We start from the raw sequence: 14,815 nt of genomic DNA, 5'->3' as shown, positions 1-14,815 counted from the left end.
CCGTTTGTCAGTGCGGTAATAAAAGCTCAACCCAAGGAATCCCCTGCATGCATCAAAATGTAATAGGATGGAGAATCAGTGTATTGCTATCTTCTAACAAGGAAGTCTGTTGTTTACATGCTCATTAGGCCAGGCTAACTAACAGGATGACTACGGCAATCCTCCCACACGGAGGCAGAAAAGCAGATATAAGCAATAATACCCGCCCAACCCACACAAAGGTGCCATGTTCTCCAAGTTGGATGGTAAAAGTGCTGACTTCCTTCCACTTGACTAAATGCCTTACAACTAGAATTGAATGAGTGCTGAGAGGGTGTCTGAGGCCAGGCAGTTTTAGAATTAGCCGGACTAGAAAGAAAAGGGCAATGCCAAAGACACCTAGGGTGAACTCTTTCTGCCAATCCATTTTCAAACATGAGAATTTAGAGGGCTCACCAGGACAGTCAGCACATGTGGCTCTCATGTGTTCTTCACTTCAGTTAAGGCTGGAGCTGACTGAAAATTTTCTAAGTTATATATAATGTAAAGAACCCACCACAAACCGATTTGACCCTAGTAAGATGACCTTTCTGGACTATGAGGCTATAAGAGATAATGATTCTGTCATGGTGTTTTTACATAAAAACAACGCAGGCATGTGGAGGCAAGCCACAAATGGCAGATAAGGACATAATGTCAGTGTGGACCTCATAAGGAGTTTGGGGTCTTTCAAAGGAAAAGGACAGCTAGAAACACAGATGGAATCCCATTTCATAGGCCTAGAGGAACCTTAAATGACTACATTCTATACAAGTTTTAATAAATGAGAAATCTAATGCTATGTAACACATTAGGAGAATAACATTTTAAAAAATAAGTGGTATGGTGTTTTCCCAGTTTTAAAAGCAATAAATATTCATAGAAACTCCAGAAAATACTGACAGATATGGCAAAGCAAATAAAAATCATTCATGATCTTGTAACTCAGAATAGTTAGGTGTGTTTTGTCTAGTATTTACTTGGAATCAGATTATATATACAATTTGGGCACACTGTCTGTTTATACATATGCTCAAAAAGCAAATATTACTAACCTTGAAAAAAAAAAATCCAACCAATGTGCCAGAATGTGCTGTGCCCACTTACACCTTCAACCTGGCACAAGGCTCCACTCAATGGAAACTCCTTTCTACAGCTCTCCAGAGATTTCCTCAGTACACAACTGCCAGTGTTCTTCCAAGTCCTGACCCTCCTTGACACTATTGACCAGTCCCTCCTCAAACATCTCTGTGGTTTCACAGACATCACACACTCTGACCTTTTCTCTCATTTCTACTGCGTCATTCTGGGTCTCCATCTTCCTCCCTTCCTTACTGACCCCTTCAACAAATGTGGCACTGCCTGAGCTCTCATCTGTAACTATAGCTACATATTCTCCCGGGTCCATTTATTCACACTTGTCAATAATTAGTTTGTATTCACACCTTCCAAATGCCTGATGTCAGTCTCAATCTCAGGCCTGACCTCTGTTCCTGGGTTCCCAACTATTCTTAAGACTTTTCCATCTGGCTTATCTCATGACAAAATTAAGCTCAATTTGTCTAAAATCACGATCAGTTATTCATTCAGTAAATACCTGCTGAACGCTCACTACGGACTGGGCACTGTTCTAGGCACTGGGGGGACAGTAGCAAATAAAATCCTTCAATGAAGCTTCTGTTGACAACAAGGTCCAACTTGCTCACCTGACACTCTAAACTTTCACAACCTTGGCCTGGCTTGCCTGCCCAACTGCTCACTTCTCTTCTATGATAAACTTTTCCTCCAAACTGCAATGCTATTGCTCAAATTTTGTCTTCCCAACTCCAAAACTTTACTTAACACAGTTACCTCTGAAATACCCTCTCCCACCTCTACCTATGAAATTCTATCCACTCCACAAGCTTCAATGCCACTTCTTCCGCAAGCTTTCTTTAAGCCTTGATCCTAAAACAGTCTGCTCTTTTCTTTAAATGTCCACAGGATGTCTCTGGTATTGTCCCCACAACATATACTGCACGCTGCCTGTTCTTTCTGAAACGATGACAATAATAATTATAATTTATCAGAAGCCCATACTGTGCCAGCTACATTGCTTGGAATTTTGTATCTCTAAGCCTCACAATGTATAGTGTGAGTATTAATACCTCCATTTTATAGACAGAAAATGGAGGCTCAAAGACAAATAATTGGCCTGAGGTCACACACCTACCCAACTGGACTTACAGCAACTTGAGAGTGGTGATTTTAATCTATTTCATTTTTAATAACCCCCACTGGGCCTAGAACTATGGCTAGTACACAATAGGTGCTCAATAAATATTTATTGAATGAGCAGCTGGATAAAGAGTAAGTTTGCAAAGCACTGACATCTGTAAATATAAATACCGCTCTGATTTTCTGGCAAAAGTACATTTGAATTCATTGTAAGCTCATTTAAGTAAAATCTGACAAAACATATGTTGACTTGAGCTTTTAAGATTTTCTTGGTAAAGAAAGCTTCTACACTATAGAAACCAGGTTTAAAAATAACATGGCAAAGGACAGGCAGCCAAGACCTCACTTAGACCTTTTATAGAAACAAAAGCACCCATGCAGCACTAGGGAATCATTTTGTGAACCACTGCAAATCAGTAGTTGGGTTGGTCTCATTTTCCACTGATTTAGAGCTCAAGTTCTTTCTAATACCAGTAAAGAGACATTTCCTTTGAAATACACCAGACAATCAATTTAAAGCATTTTTCAGTACATCACTGTCCTTGCTTATTGTTTGCCACTCAAAAATCATTGAGACATTTGATGCCCCAAGATGTTTTCCCAGAAACTAAACTAAATATAAGCGTGGCATTTCAAATCTCAGATTGCTTTGCTGTTGAAGGCAGTAATGTTACTATGCCCCCATGTCAACCACTGGACTGGAAATCCACGGCTCCTGATCGGGAATCCCATTTCATAAAACCACCAGAGTTCCAATATGACCCAATTTAAGTAACCAAACAGACACAAACTTCAGTTGTGTGTCTAAAAATGCAGACTCAATTTTTTCCACTTCCCTTTACCTCCATGGCAATAGAGATTAAAAAACTAACAAAATACCCACTCAAATTATCTAGGAATGAGGTGAAGTAGGTGAAAACTTCCATCATAAACATCACAGCTTGCTATAGTCAGCCTCCAACTGCAACAGGGAATATCTTCCTAGCCCATGCAGATGCCATCTGAGCCACGCCAGTTGGCAAAAGCTGAATACATGACAGATCATAAAAATGAAAGCCACAACCGCCAGGGAGGTTCACTAAGACCCCGATATGCAAGCTACCCAGAAAGAACCAGGAAAGTAGCTTTAAAGATGTCATCAACTCATAGAACCATCTGGCTCTACTGAGAATAATCATTTTCATGTGTATGGTTTAGAGTATGGTTTATAAAGTGCTTGATAAGCTTCTTGATTAAAAAAAATAGTAGTAAACAGAGAGAATTAAGAAAAAGTAGCAGGACTATTTTTAAAGATGATGAAAGAGAAACCAAGATGACTCATCTCTTGTCAGTCAAAGGCCCTATGGAGATCAAAAAGAGGTTCCTGGAATCCCTGTCTAATCACTGGGCCAACCAAGTCCAATTAGAAGGTCCATAAACTGTAAGTAGACTGACCAACAATTTGCCATCCGGGTTGTTTTTTTTTTTAATTATTTTATTGTGTTCTTTTAGTCACGATAAAATACATCATTAGTTTTTGATGCAATGTTCCAAGGTTGTTTATGTATAACACCCAGTGCTCCAGGCAATACATGCCCTCCTTAATACCTGCCCCCAGGTTCACCCACCCCCCACCCCTAAAACCCTCAGTTTGTATTTCAGAATCCACAGTCCCTCATGGTCGTCTCCCCCTCTGATTTCCCCCAATTCACTTTTCCTTTCCTTCTCTTAATGTCCTCCATGTTATTCCTTATGTTCCACAAGTAAGTGAAACCATGATAATTGACTTTCTCTGATTGACTTATTTCACTCAGCGTAATCTCCTCCAGTCCCATCCATGTTGAGGCAAACGTTGGGTATTCATCCTTTCTGATGACTGAGTAATATTCCATTGTATATATGGACCACATCTTCTTCATCCATCCGTCTGTTGAAGGCCATCTCAGCTCTTTCCACAGTTTGGCTACTGTGGACATTGCTGCTATGAACATTGGGATACATATTCACCACCTAGTTTTGAGTTTGTTCAATGGGACAGAGGTGTTGCAATGAGAACACAAATTTCTGAGACCAGAAAGGGTTAATGTCCCAGCACTGCCTTCTAAGCTGAAGGACTACAAGCAAGTCAGGCTGATTCAGGACTTCCAGGCCCTCCTTATCTGCAAAATGGAAATCCTGCCAATGCCTGCCCCTGTCTACCTTAGGGAATTGTAAAGCACAAATGCAGATAATGTATGTGAAAGCTCTTTGTAAAATCTAAAGCAATTACTATTCCTATTAGAAGCTAGCTAATTCCTAACCATAGAACCATTTATACTCCACAAGCCTTTACAAGGATGGACTAAGAACCCAAACACTTGATAGAGGCTAGGGAGACAAAACCAGAGCTTCTGCCCTAGAAGCGCCTAACAGCTAGTGGGGAAACAACATAAAAGTGTAAACAGTGTCTTAATAGAAATACTCAAAAGGTGTTACAGGAACATAAAAAAGGAATCCTTAATAATCAAGAGGTAATAAAGAGTTGTAACAACTGAACACAATTAAATGATGTAACAGTCTACAGAGAGATGACTTCAGTTGGAAGAAACCAAAGACAAAGGAAACAAACAACCAATAAAACCAATCATACTTGCTCTAAAAATGATGCTGCTTCTGGCATGAAGCGGTCAACCTATGGTAAGAGCTTCAAAGGCTCCACCAAAGGGTAAGCTCAAAGTAAACTAACAATGGCACAAATGGAAGGCACCAGTACAGAGCGCTCTTCAGCAGCTGCCCAAGTTTTTCTGACCCACAGAAACATCACTGGCCAACAGAAGGCCACTGCTGCATGGCTGAGATGTCATGGAAAACAAATAAATGCCTCATTTCCTATTGACTTTAATTCCTTAGGTCACTGCAGCTGATTAGCAGAAGGGAAAATACTTACAACTTTAACCTTCAAAACAACAATCAGCCTATGGGTTAGCACAGATTCACAAAACCAGCTCCTATGGGCATGCGGGGTAAATGTACATCAGAAGTAATTAAATGACTTTTTCTTTCTCTGCTACAACTGAACTTGTTAAAAAGTGAGCCTGGGTCTTTGTTCAAATGGCATCCCGAGAGTATCAGACCTGTGATAAGGTCTAAGCAAAAGGACGGGCTTACTCAGTGCCCATGAACAGCATCCATGACCCCTCCCTCCCTTTTTTACTTAATCTGTGACAACAACCTTGACTACCAAGCAGCCTCTTACAGTTTTGTCAGGAAATAAGCAAGGCTGGCAAAGGCAGACAAAACAGTCTATGACCTTCAAAGATAAGGACAAGGTAAGGTAAAATAATAGGATGAATCGTTGTTACTTTACTATGTCCAGCATGAAGGTCAGAAAAAACTCTGTCCATCAAACAGAAAAAATATGAAGGAGAAGAACAGTAGAAACTGAATTTTCATCTTCCATTCTGGATTTAGATTTCTTTTATTATGGACTATATCCATGAATATGGAATAGGATTTTTAGAAAACAATGCAGCAGCATGTAAACATTCTGGAGTTCTGATTGGTCCATATTTCTTTAACTTTTTGAGATTATTTATTTATTTGAGAGACAGAAAGAGAAAACAAAGTGGGGTGATGGGCAGCGGGAGAGGGACAAGCCCCATTGGGTGTGTAGCTCGACATGGGACTCAATCCCAAGATGCTGGGATCAGGACCTGAGCCAAACGCAGATGCTTAACCAACTGAGCCTCCCAGGCATCTATCTTTTTAGCTCTTTTGATTGGAAATTAAGATGATAGCATATGATAATTGGGACTCAAATAGCTCCTCATCATCCAAGACTACCACTACTAAACTCATTTAAAAAGCCCTACAAATGGCTCATTCACTGTAGACAGACACATTTAAGTGTGGAATGATGTATTTAATGTTTAAAAACAAAACAAAGGCAGTTCTTACTAGTAAGCCAAGATCAAGATTAAAGTCATAGCTAATATTTCTGAGTCCTAATTAAAGGGCAGTCATTATTTAAGCCCTTTATCTGCTTCATGTTGTTAAACCCTCACAGTGACCCGATCAGAGGGCTGCTATTTTCACCACTTTACAGAAAAGAAAACTCAGATTTAAACAGACGAAGTTATGTGTCCAAAGTAATACAGCCAGTGAGCGGAAGTAAGGCTCTAAAATGCACATACAGCTTTGTATGGCATTTAATAGCAAATTAATTACCCTGGGATAATATAGCTAAAATTTTACAAAATGGTGCTTTGCATTTTAGTGTCAATCATCAGCAACCTTAAATTACTTATTATTAATAATTATCTATTTGTTTTAAAATCTTTGTTAATCCCACAACTCAAAAAAGTTAAATGCTCAATATCATCTTTATACCCAGAAAACTGTTTATACTCAATTTATTGAAAAAAATCATGTCTGTAATACTTGTGTGTCATATGTAAGTTCTCTGTGGGAATGGTGGATGAGAAGTCCCCAAACAAACAGGGTAAAAAGCTGTTCTCTAACTAAACAGCTAACCTCAATTCTCTTAGTGACCTTGAACACATTACTTAGAAAAGAGTATAATAACTGTGACTTCATTTAGGCCAAATAAGTGCTTTTGCAAATGTTGACATAGTCCTAACTGCCCAAACCTTTCACTAATGTTTCCCTAAGACATCATTTTTCATTTAGCCGATAAATAGAAACACTTGTAAAAATATTTACTTAAAAAAAAAAAAACTCTGCTAATAAGTGTTTCTGTCAAAAGAATTAAAGAAATATTTTCAAATTAAATGTGACTATAGATAATTCCAACATATTTTAACTATTAAGGCATGCCCAAATAAAGTGCCTCCTTCTAAAGCCAACTGAACTTTTTTGGGGGAGGAACAGAGGTAAGAATATCATTGTACATGGGGTTCAATCCAAATAACAAAGTTAACCCACAACCTTTAGTCTTGTTTCTTAAATCTACTGAAAGATAGTAAGCTCAGGTTTCATAAGACCACACTACTAGGAATCCACAGACATCATATCTAATATTTCGGTAAGTGACAATCACTTTGGGACCATCAGACCTGGAACTGGAAGACCTCAGTTTCAACATTCCATGCACAACGACCGGAGGTGTGATTCTAGGCAAGCCATGTGAACCTGAACTCCAGTTACCTTGATGCGGGTCAAATAAGGATACCTATCCTACCCTCTTCAAAAGTTGTCTTGGAGAGCAAGTCAAATGACATAATGCAGTGCTCTGTGAACTCCAAAGCAGGGTACAGGATGCCCGTGGGGGTTGTGTGGTGCCAGGGAAAGGGTCCACATGGTCTCTGATCTCCTCTCATTATAAACCAATGAACTGGTACAGAGTGGAGACAGCAATCACTTTAGGAAACTCTGAGACAGGTTTATAATCTACTCAAAGAAGGCCAGCAGTGTTCAGGGCCACAGGAGTTACTGTTTCCACTTTTCTGGTGGTCTGGGAGCGAGGAGATTCAATAGTACAAGAGCATGATGATTCAAAAGGAGTATCTCTCCTCAAAGAAGAAAAACCAAATAAGCAAAACCCTCCCTTGTCCTCCAAGCTCCTCTACAGCTAAGATATTTTCTCCTCCTCCCTTTTAATTCCAAGTTTCTAGAAGAAACTTGCTCTCTTTGCTTTCTGACTCTACTCCTCACCACCCATTCATTCGTACCCCCAGAGGAAACCCGGTTCTGCCAGAGACAAAGGTCATCAACAATTTCCTTGTTGCTAAACCCAGGAGACTTTTCACTGCAAGGCCACCCTGACCCCGCAAGCAGTATCTGACCTATGGCACGCCCGCTCTGCATCGCTCTCACGAGCACACGGATGCAGCCTCTTCTGCTATTTCTCCTTTATCTCTGGATGTTCAGTTCAGGCCCCACTATGAGTTCCCCTTCTTATGCTCGTATCATAAATGCAGGCAGTCCTCCATTTTCCCCATAACCCTCTTGTTTAGTTCCTCTTCTGAGTGATCTTGATTTTTGTGGGCTTCAGCTGCTGTCCATGTGGTGGATGAGGAACAGATCACTCCCGAGCTCTAGACCCACAAACTTCCTCTTGGATATCCCCTAACTCCTAAATGTGCACTAACCCAGCTCTTCATCTTACGCTCAACTTGTCCCTAGACCTGGTATTGTCCATACAGTGAAGGACACCAGCATCTGCCCCAGAAAGTGAACATTACCCTTGACCCTTCTGTCCCCTTCACCGGCAATCACTCCAAATAGCAAGTCGTATTAATTCTACCTCTACCACATGTGTCACATCTAGCCCTTCCTCTCTTTCTTTATTGTCTTAGTTCAGACACCACCACCGAGTCTCCTTCCCTTCAGTCTTTCCAGTCATCACACTGCGATCCAAGTGGGCTTTCTAAAATTAAAACCCTGCTGTCTTCTGGAAAAACCATACACTCCTTAACATTGCCTGTAAAAGCCCATGGCCACTTGCTTTCCTGGGCTCATCTCCTGAATCTCTCTCTTTACCCCGAGCCCACAACACACAGGGACACAACTTGGCTAATTTAATTTAGCCTTTGTGTCTGTGCTGAAGTATTACTTCTTCCCTGACCTCCCACGTCCATTTTAGTCTTCCCTCTTATGTGTCCCCAGAGCACCCTGATCTTCTCAATTATAATGCTTTTAATGCTGTGTAAAATGACCTGTTTACTTGTCTGTCTCCCCCACTAGACCGTAAGTTTCATGAAGGCAAAGACTACGCCTGTTTTATTCAAAGTTGTACTCTTGGCTCTGAGTACAAGAGCTATGTGTCACTGTACTGAAGAACTGCTCAGCTCTTGTCAATGAATCAATGAATCCCTGAGGATAGAAGAGAAGTTGTTCTGGAAAAGCTAAAGTGCTGACTCGAATGGATCAAGAATACATGGGAAAATATCATTTAGTTCGTTTCCTGGAGCATAAAAACTGCTCGTTACCTTTCTAATGTTTTCTAACCTGTATGTGCCCTGCTCTGTGACTAAAACCTCCATTTATAATCATATAGACAAGCCACAAAGTAAAGTGGATATTTAGCAATTTCCCTGTTAGATAAATGTCCACAAGTGAACTGGGTAACACAGAGCCAGGCAGCTTCAGTGTGTACTGAATTATACATTGGCTACACTAATCAAGACACCTAGACGGATAAATCTCTCCAGTACTCACGAACATGGCATAGAATCAGAGAATCCAATTTAAAACATGTAACTCGAATAGTTAATGTGTATGAAAAAGAAACAAAATGTTAATGAAAACAGCATGCCTGACATCTCAATACAACGGCGTCTGTATTTTAACTTTAGTTTTGCTCACAACTCACGCTGCCATCAAGACTAATTACATCCACAGACCAAATACAGTTCTCACCTTATTGTATGAAGGTAAATTATGTGGGCTTTTTATTGTCTGTCCAGTAATGTCCACAGTAGCGAATGAAGGAGAGCAAACATAACGCATGGAATTTACTACTGGTGTCATTTTTAGCATAGTGTCACTCAGTACTCAGTTCTCAGAATTATTTAGCTTGCACTAGAAGCTCTAAGCTAGAATATGGTTCAGCTACTTATGAACCAAATACAAAATCACATTCCTCATGAAGAAAATCACCATTTGGCTAATGCCAATGGAGCAACAGACACTCTCCGGACATTTCTCGTACGTGTGAATGAGTAGAGCAAAATGAAAACCGGAAAGGGAACCAGTGTGGAAAATGAAAGCGTATCAGGGATCTCTGCTCCTGAAAATTGTCCAGAGATGGAGAATCCTAAAAAAATCTGCCCAAATGATTTAATCTTTCCCAGGTTCCTATTAAAATCAGGTCTTCTGAAACAGGTAATTAAAGTAGTACCCATCTACCTACCAGCTTCTTACATATGTAAATGCATAGCTTCACTTGAAGTACTATAGGAAGGCTGCATACGTGATTAAACTGGAACAGAGAATGTCACGTATCTGATAAATATTCAATGAATATTACCACTGGGTGTTTTGTAACGCAGATGTTACCAGTCTGGGTCCAGCTTGGTTTTGCTAGCCAGAACAGGCACATGTCTTTTCTTTTTGCAAATGGTTACATATCCCATCACAGTTCTTGGTTTTCCACTTGTATAATTAACCTAGGTCTAGCGCCTAAAGCCTAAAATCCATCAATCTATGAGAAAACAAAGCTACATTAAGCATTTATGAACATTAACTGTAAAAATATTTCTAAGCTCCTTTGGATTGACTGCTAGGAGTTTTAGGTCAAGGGGTAGGAGCATTAGTGAGGCTGTTCATACATGCAGCCAAAGAGCTTTTCAGAAAGGTTATATCATTTGCTCACCCCTCACAGCATTTGAGAGTATCTACACCACTGCACACTAACTAAGGTGAAGAATTGAAACGGTTAACAATCTATGTAAATTTAAGCACTGGAAAAATGGAACCCTGCTGTTGTTCCAATTTTCATTTCTTTGATTAAAGAAAAGGGAACATATTTTCATATATCTATTAGCCACTTAATTTTCTCTTCTATGGATAGTCTGTCCTGTCTTTTGCCTACTTTTCTGCAGGAGTCTGTTAGTTTTCTACTGCAATATAACAGATTTCCCCCAAATTAGTAATTTAAAGCAACGCCTATTTATTATTTCACAGTTCTGAAGGTCAGAAGTCTGGGTAAGCTTGACTAGGTTCCCTGTTCAGGGTCTCTCTCAAGAGGTCAAAATCGAGGCGTTGTTGGCCAGGCTGGACTCTCATCTAAAAGGCTCTGGTAAAGAATCCAGTTCCAAACTCATTCAGGTTGGTGGCACAGTCTAGTTCCTAGGTTGTGCCCCCAAGTCTGAGGCTCCAGTTTCCATGCTAGGCCACCCCCAGCAATTCTAGGCATCCTGCATTCTTCAAGGCTCCTCCATTCCTCCTCAAGTGTCACCTTCACCCTCAAAACAGCAACAATATATTGTTTCTCCTCAAGCTTCAGATCGTTTGGATTTCCCCAGCCAGAGAAAGCTCTCCACTTTTACGGGCTCCTGTGATTAGATTAGGACTACTCAGGTATTTTCCCTGTTTTAAATTCAACTGTGTCCTGTAACATAATATAGTCAAAAGAGTGATATTTCATCATCTTTACAGGCTGTGCAGATTAGGGGATGCAATCTTGGTAGGGGGACATTTTTAAAATTCTGCCTGCTATAGAATCATAGGTGTTCTTTCTTATCATTTGTTCATGCTCTTTATGGTAAATCTTAATTATATGAATTTACAAATAAATGAATCTTCCTGATGACTATAAGAAGTTGCATTTGCACAATGGCAAAGTTAACCGGATGGGGCTACTCTATGCTAATAAGAATTTTGAGGGGCATCTGAATGGCTCAGTCAGTTAAGCCTTGATTTTGTCTCAAGTCATGATTTCAGGGTTGTGAGACTGAGCCCCATATTGCACTGGGCATGAAGCCCACTTAAGATTCCCTCCCTCCCTGGGCACCTAGATGGCTCAGTCAGTTAAGCATCTGCCTTTGGCTCAGATCGTGATCCCGGGATCCTGGGGTCAAGCCCTGCATCAGGATACCTGGAGTTTAGCCTGGAGTCTGCTTCTTCCTCTTCCTGTGCCCCTCCCCCAGGCTTGTGCATTTTCTCTCTGTCAAATGAATAAATAAAATATTTTTTTAAAAAATTAAAAAAAGATTCTCTCCCTCTTGTGCCCCTCCCCCTTCTAAAAAGAATAATTTTTAATACCTAACTTTGCCACACTGATTTTTTTAATTGTGGAAAAATATCTACATATTTGCCATCTTTGCCATTTTCAAGTGTACAGTTCAATAAGTACATTCACACTGTTGTGCACCAATTTACAGAACTCTTCATCTTACAAAACTGAAACTATACTCATTTAACAAAACTCTCCATTTTGCCCCTCCCCCAGCTTTCACAGCCACCATCCTACTTTCGACACTGGTTTATTTTTATTACACGTATTTTTTAAAAATCAATGAAAGAGGGGCGCCTGGGTGGCTCAGTGGGTTAAAGCCTCTGCCTTCGGCTCAGGTCATGATCCTAGGCTCCTGGGATCGAGCCCATCATCTGGCTCACTGCTCAGCAGGGAGCCTGCTTCCCCCTCTCTCTCTGCCTGCCTCTCTGCCTACTTGTGACCTCTGTCTGTCACATAAATAAATAAAATCTTTAAAAAAAATCAGTGAAAGAGTTTATTTTTTAGTAATCTCTACACTCAACATAAGGCTTGAACTCATGACCGGGAGATTAAGACTCACATGCTCTCCCAACTGAGCTGGCCAGGTGCCCCTTATGTATTTATTAACAAACATGGATACAGCAATTATTACACATGCTGTTTTTAATGCTTTAAAAATACTAATTCATTCAATCCTCATAACAACCCTATGAAATCAGTACTATTATTAAACCCATTCTACAGATTGGGAAACACAGCAGGTAACTTCCCATACAGAAAATGGAATCCTGGTAGTCTGGCTTTATAGTTCTTGCTATGAATCATTACATTGTGAAAATACTCATTTTAAAGACAAACTCGTAAGGCATTAATATTATTTCTTTGATGTAATTGCTTTCAAAACACTTTTTTTAATTTTTAAAAAAGATTTTATGTATTTATTTGACAGAGAGAGACCACAAGCAGGGGGAGTGGCAGAGGCAGAGGGAGAAGCAGGCTCCCTGCTAAGCAAGGAGCCCAGTGTGGGGCTGGGATCATGACCTGAGATGAAGGCGGACACTTAACCGACTGAGCCACCTAGGGGCCCACAAAACCCTTCTCTATGTGCAATTTAATCTAATACTATTCTACTAATTAAAAGCTAGACTATGTGATGGAGACATGTCTATGTATAGCCCAATTTTGGGCGAAGGCATTTTCGAAGTTAATGAAATGAAAACTGCCTTATATTTGATTATAGGTACAACAATGAAAACTTACATGTAGTCAACTTATAATAAAATACCTTATGAATGAATACAAATCGCAATTCACTATGACTCCTGAAATTGAATTATTAAAGAAAAGAGTTTCTCTTTTCCAAGGAGGAAAAACGAAGGGGAAAAAAAGTTCCAAATAAGTTTACAACAGCATAGCTCAATCTCATTTTAACCTGTTAAATTCAAATCTGCCCTGCTTTACAAGCTACAAATCTAGACCAATCTCAGTTCACGGTTCGATTATCTATCTCAGCAGACATTTTTTTCATTTCCCGAGTGGGTCTGAAATTTCCCTATCCTGGCTTTGTAGCTTAGTTATCCTCTCATAGAAGACCACATCACGCTTGTCATCAGCCACACCGTATCATTTACTACACCTTAAAAATGATCGGAGTCCACAGAGGGAACCACTGCCGTTTCTCTAGGCGCCCGGCGTGATGGGAGGGAAGGCTCTGCTGAGACTTGGTTTCTAGGACCCAGAAGCAGGGAGACTAGAAACAACGCACAGAACGGGATCAGCTATTTCAAACTGCTTTCTACTTATTTACCCGATGTATAAAAATAAGCAGACAACGCACCACGCCATCTCCCCTCACCCTTTGTCCGCAGTCTCCGGCACGAAATCAAAACCGGAGAAGGCAAGAAACAGCAAAATCATCGCCACCCCGGGGACACCTCGGGTATCTCTTACAACATTGTCATCCCCACACCCTTCCCCCACTGGCCAGCCAGGCAGCACGGAAGCAGGCAGGATGCTCACCTGGCCGCCGGCTGGGGCTCTCCCCTCACCTGCGGGGCCTGCAGCCTACTCCCGGCCGGAGCTCGCCCTCTCGGCAAGCCCGCCTCACCGTGACAGCCCGCCCGGCCGCCGACGGTCCCAGCCCGGCGGTCTGTTTACAAGCGCGGCTCGCGGTCCCGCTCTTAAATGCTTCCCCCAGACACCCGGGAAGCGAGACCCGGACACACAAGGTTCCAGGGCGCAAGGACTGGTCCTTTTTTGCCCCAGGACCCGGCCGCCAGGCAGGGCCTGACTGCGCACAGCCGGGCCTTATCTCTGTTTCCTTCTGTTCGGGTTTTTATCACACACATTTTGGAAACAATGGCGGGTGCCGCAGAGTCTCCTCACCGCTCCTCCCAACGCCCAAATGGATGTTTGCAACTGGAAAATTTCACTTGGCACGTACGCAGGATTGGACCCATTTTTAGCAGCTCCCTAAGAAAATTACTCCGATAAGTTCTTTCTGAAAATGGGACTATTACAACCTGGAGGTTGCTTCTCATTTCGGGTTTGGAAGTGCGGAGAAAATCCATTTTCACTGTCCTTTCATGTTGTAGACAGCAGGTTGAAAGGGGGTTGGTCTTCAACCCCCATTCGGATTCCCAGGAAAGAGAGTGGGGTGGTGTGTGTGTGCATGTGTGTGTGTGTGCGCGTGTTGTGGTCATATACGCACCGACTGGCCCCTGGGTGCTCGTAAGACACCCCATCCCACCAAACCCACAGTGATTTGGGTCACTTTCAAGATCTGCTGGTCTAGCTGGATAAGCTTTTTCTTGAAGTTTTCCCGCTCTATTTCCTATCACAGCACACCTCCTAACCATTTCCTCAATTTATAATTATGCGTTTATTTTCGTATTTTATTGGCTCCTCCACCCCTACCCCGCCTCTCCTATAAACTCCGTGAGG

At 41.3% G+C, this 14,815-nt stretch overlaps 1 protein-coding gene across 4 annotated transcripts in view; it reads right to left on the bottom strand.

The window, feature by feature from the left end:
- PLEKHM3 (pleckstrin homology domain containing M3) overlaps positions 1 to 13,986 on the bottom strand; it is a 174,528-nt gene extending 160,542 nt beyond the window's left edge. For 2 of the 4 annotated variants that reach the window (XM_032859945.1, XM_032859948.1), the window contains exon 1: positions 13,892 to 13,985. The gene's annotated coding sequence lies outside the window, so the exon portion shown is untranslated. Of the gene's footprint in view, positions 1 to 13,891 lie in introns of all 4 variants that reach the window. The other 2 variants (XM_032859947.1, XM_032859946.1) reach the window with 2 other exon arrangements.
- Positions 13,987 to 14,815: the final 829 nt, after the last annotated feature.

Source organism: Lontra canadensis, unplaced genomic scaffold, assembly GCF_010015895.1.
Source record: "Lontra canadensis isolate GAN:19392208 unplaced genomic scaffold, GSC_riverotter_1.0 scaffold18, whole genome shotgun sequence".
Classification (NCBI taxonomy): Eukaryota; Metazoa; Chordata; class Mammalia; order Carnivora; family Mustelidae; genus Lontra; species Lontra canadensis.
Note: the sequence above shows the minus strand (reverse complement) of the source record. Positions and strands in the feature narration are given on the sequence as shown.